Consider the following 4519-nt stretch of genomic DNA (forward strand, 5'->3'; position numbering starts at 1 on the left):
CCCCCTCGCCCCAACCTCGAGTCCCAGGAAAGTTAAAAATAGATCGAAATGTCCAAATACGGCCGGCGCGCCCAAGCAGGCGGAGCCTCCGTGCGGGACACTGTCCACCCTTATATACTCTCTGGGGGGCGGGTGGCCCTGGGTCTTTAAGCCCCAAGAAAATCTCTTTAGGTTTCCGAATCAGCACGGAGAGAGCCCCCAAGGGACAGGGACGTCCACAGGGAGTCTTTGCCGAGCGCGATCTGTGTCCGGCCCCTATGGAGGTCTTATTCTCCCATCTGGAAAACGTACGTACGTCCGATTTCCAGCATTTGGGGCCTATACCCCTCTCCCCTATCCCAGACACCCCAACTAGGGCCTCTGTGCCTTAGGGGCTCCTCAATTTTCGTCCTCCTCTGGAGGGAGCTTCCCTCTCTTGTCCCTCTGGATCCCCCAGGACACCATTCTTCTCCCAAACCAGCCCCAAACAGCCGCACCCTCACCGGGATCCTGGAAGCACTTAGGGAGCGAACTCTAGCTTAGATCCCACCGCTGGTGGAGGTGGTGATGGCTAAAAGCCTTTGATGCTTGCAAAAGACTGCGCTATTTCTTTACAAGCAGTATGACTAGGAGCAAGTCACTCAACTTCTCAGAATGTGGCTAGTCTGCCTAAAAGGACTGATGAGAAGGCTAAGCTGAAAGCGCTAAGGCACTTCCCAGTCTCTCAACAAGCACTTCCCTCTCTTGGTCCGACATCATTCCACACATGTTTGGGACGGACCTACTAAGAGCCAGGCCCTGGGCCAGACCAGACACACTTCTTATCTAGCGGGGAAAGCCCTCAGGCATGTCTGCCAGTTACAAAGAGCTCTCGAGAACTTTACCTGTTCCCCACCTGACAGATAAGGAACGTGAGGCGCAGTACGGCGGACATTGACTTGTCCTAGCGGGGGGCAAAATGCAGAGTCGGGACCCAAAGCCCCAGCGCGCCCCTCCCTCCGACCCAGGCTCCCCGGAGAGGGGGTGAGGCTGCGGCAGGTGCGGGCTGCAGCCTCGTGGGGAGGCTCATTACCTCGAGAACAACAGCCAGGCCCGAGCCGCGGCCCGGGGGACCCCGCGGGGGGTGGGGGTGGGGAGGGCACCAGCTGGGAGATGGGGCCTTCTGCAGGGGCGAGGGGACTGGGTGCGCAGCTGGGAGATGGGCTGGAGCGGAAGGGGGTATTAAACGCCACCCGCAGAGGCGGGCTCAAGGAGGAAGGGGGCGCCCTCCGCGGTGCCCCCAGGTTTAAAATCTGGAAGGGAATGGGAGCGGGGAGGAGGACTCTGCCTCCAGCCCACCCAGGGTGGGGAGTGCCTCAGAGTCCTGGGGGGAACGAGGTCGAGTGAGCCCCCACCGCAGCACAGCTCCCTGCGGTAAGGAGGGCACGGGGCTGGCACTGCGGCCGCTAGCGGACGGGAGGGGAGGAGCTGAGAGCGGGCGGAGCTTCGCGGCCGCAGAGCCCGCCCCGCCCGCTGCCTCGTCAAGCGGCTGGAATGAGGGGAATCCGCGTGCGGAGGGGTCCTGCGGGCCACCCCCCACACCCCGAGCCGCGCCGCCGCATTCCCGGGATGCCCGCTGGCGCCCCCACAGCCACCGCCTAGTGGCGGAAGGAGGGGGCGTCTTTGAAGCCGGGCTGGCCTGAGGGGCGGCCCCAGCCCGGGCTCCGGCCCCCGCCTGCTCCGGCCCCCGCCTGCTCCGCCTCACTGGGCGGAAGCGCCAGCCCCGGGGGGGGCGGCGGGGTGCCGGGGAGCCGCGGGTGAGAGATACCGCGACGAAGGCTGCAGCGCCAGGCCCTTCCTGAATTCTCAGCGCTGTCTTATGATATTCCCTTCAGTGCCCTGAAGCCAATCCATGAGCTCTGTGCTATTACCCCCATCCTACAGACGGGGAAACTGAGGCTGGGCAAGGGCATGACTTGCTCAAGATCTCAGGGCTAGTAAAGGGAGGCGTGGGATTGGAACCGGGAACTCAAGCACTCACTGCTTCTCTAGAGCTGCCCTAAGGGAGAGAGAGGCTGGTGGATTTTCAAGCTTCCGCTTCTCTGTAAAGGTTAACTGGCTGCCCTGCCAGGCTGGGACCTTCCTCACTAACCCCATGACTGCAGTGCCCAGTATATAACCCTGTCGGTGTTGTGCGACTATTGACATGTAGGCCTTAGGAGTAGCAGCTTGGGACTGGGCACTGCCTTTGGGCCCCCAGCATGGCCCTGCACCTAGGGGCTGGCCGCAGGCTGGGAAGAAGCTGTGGCTACATGAGTGACCCAGGACTTATTTCCCAAGACTACCTCTGGGTCTCCTCCCACCTGTGTTGTTTCCTGTAAAGGCAGGGATAGGGCAGACCCAGCAGACCTGGGTCATCCAGTGCCCTTTACCTAGTGTGAGCCAGGTGCCTACTGGCCTGACCTCTGGAGGAGTGGGGAAGGCAGTGGGCAGTCTCAAATGTTCAGAGGGCCTCAAAGGACCATGCAGGTCTGGAGAGGGTGTTCTGAGGACCCCCAGATTTCTGCTAAAAGCTGATTTCCACTGGGGCAGCCTCATGGCCTACTGGGGAAGCAGACAGAACCATAGCCTATCTCACCCACAGTGTAGTACTGGGTACAGAACAGGAGCTCAATTTATATTTCTCAAACATATCTTAGGTCTAGGCCCAAGCTGCCCTACCAAGGACTGACTGTTCCAGACTCTAGGGAACTGTTGTGAGCGGCAATGGAGGTGAAAGGTGGGGACTAAAGGGCTCTCTACCTGATTGTTCACAGGGCCCCAGTCAAGGCCTATACACTCTAGCTCTAGAACCATGAGCCTTTGGCCTGCCAGACATCTCTGCCTGGGGGTCCAGAAGAAGTAAATAGAGCACCTTGCCCCTGACCTCTCCTCCTTGTTCAATATACTATAGGTAGAAAGGAGGGAGACATCTCCAGATAGTCATCACCATCTGGCATCAAAAAGCCTGTTCCCCTCTCTCCATGTCTCACACCAAGGAGTCACCACCTGCTAAAAACCTTCCCTCTGCTCCCCCTTCACTCGTCTGCTCCTGGATCAGGCAGCAACCTCCACACTGCTTTCCTCCCTCCAATCCATTTTCCCACAACAGCCTGTAGTATTTACAAATGTGTATCTGATCAATTAACATCTTATGTTAATAGAGTGAAAGTTTATAGGGCCCAGCCCATTCTTCACACCCAATGCTTCTTGCCAGGTGCCTGCATATAGACTCCAGCAGTTCCCTCTGTCCTCAGTTTACTCCAGTGGCCTGTGTTCTTGTGTGACCCCAGGGGTGGCCCTCTCCAGTCCCTTCTCTCCCCATACCTCCCTCAGCACCACAAACAGCCAGAAGGAACTGCTCCCACCCCTGTCACATGTGGCTCTCTCCCTAAGCTTCTTGCCTTTGCACCTGCACCTTCCTTGGTCCGGTGCACCATCCTTCTCCCCACTTGACTGACTCTTAGTCATCCTTGAAGACTCAGCTCGGGTATCACCTCCCCCCGAACTCCTTCCTGCCTCCCCCAACACATAACCCCCCCTCCTTATCGCATCAGGCTCCAATCGCTGGTTTGCTTGTCAGTCTCTCCCAGGGGCCTGCTCCCGCCCGGGCGTTCACCCAGCTCGGCACACAGTAGGGGTTCAATAACCCCTCGTGGATGCCTGTACGAATGAATGAATCACAGAGCCCAGAGCGTGCCGGGAGTTGAACAAGGCCGTGGGCCAACCATTCATTTTCTCATTCATCTCGGAGACCCTGGCCGCCGCACTCACAGGCTCCCAAGCGCGCAGGGAAACTGGCGCTGCGGGGCTCGGGGTGGGGGTGGGGGGGCGGAGTACGGGAAGGGGCGGGGCGCGCGCGGCCTCTCCGGAACCCAGAGGCTGGGCCGGGCTGTTGGAGGGGCCCAAAGGGCGCACAGGTTGCCTGGGTCCTGCGACCCCAGCCGGCCCTCCCCGCCCTCACGTTACCCGCAAGTAATTTAAGTCTCCACGAGGCCGAGTTCTGGGACCCTGCATAGGCCGAGCCAGGGCCGACCGTCGGCCCCAGCGATCTCCAGACCGGCGACCCCCGCCTCCCGTACCGCAGCTCCGGGCTTGGCTTGGCGCCCGGCCGCCTGCCCTATTCCCCTTCCCGCCCGCCAGCGGAGCCCTCCCGGGACCACGCAGCTGCTGCCCGCCCCGCGCCCGCGCCCCGCGTACCCACCGGCTCGGCTCTTCGGGTGCGCAGGCGGGGGCCAGGCTGGGCGGCGTGGCCGGCTCCGGAGTCCGCGGCCCCGGCACGCTCTCCCCGCCCAGGGCCCGCCCGGGGCCGGGCCGCTGCCTGTCGTCATCCCCGGCAGGGCCTAGGCCCGGGCGCGCGCGCGCGAATTCTCCGGCCCCGCCCCGCCCCGGCCAGCCCCGGCCCCCGCCCGAGTTCGCGGAGACTTGGTGCCGCACGCTGTGCAACCAGCTCCTGGGACGGGGCGTCACAGCCACTTTCTCTCTCTCTCTCTCTCTCTCTCTCTCTCTCTCTCTCTCTCTC

At 61.8% G+C, this 4519-nt stretch overlaps 1 protein-coding gene and 1 long non-coding RNA gene across 2 annotated transcripts in view; one reads left to right on the forward strand and one right to left on the reverse strand.

Annotated features, from left to right (window-relative positions):
• Window positions 1-4519, reverse strand: part of MYO1C (myosin IC) — a 24167-nt gene that overhangs the window by 18870 nt on the left and 778 nt on the right. The gene's annotated exons all lie outside the window — the stretch shown is intronic.
• Window positions 130-4519, forward strand: part of LOC103667172 — a 13440-nt gene continuing 9050 nt past the window's right edge. The window contains exon 1 of the long non-coding RNA XR_569688.2: window positions 130-287. This is a non-coding gene — a long non-coding RNA (uncharacterized LOC103667172). The remainder of the gene's footprint in view (window positions 288-4519) is intronic.

Source organism: Ursus maritimus, unplaced genomic scaffold (assembly GCF_017311325.1).
Source record: "Ursus maritimus isolate PB19 unplaced genomic scaffold, ASM1731132v1 scaffold_24, whole genome shotgun sequence".
Classification (NCBI taxonomy): domain Eukaryota; kingdom Metazoa; phylum Chordata; class Mammalia; order Carnivora; family Ursidae; genus Ursus; species Ursus maritimus.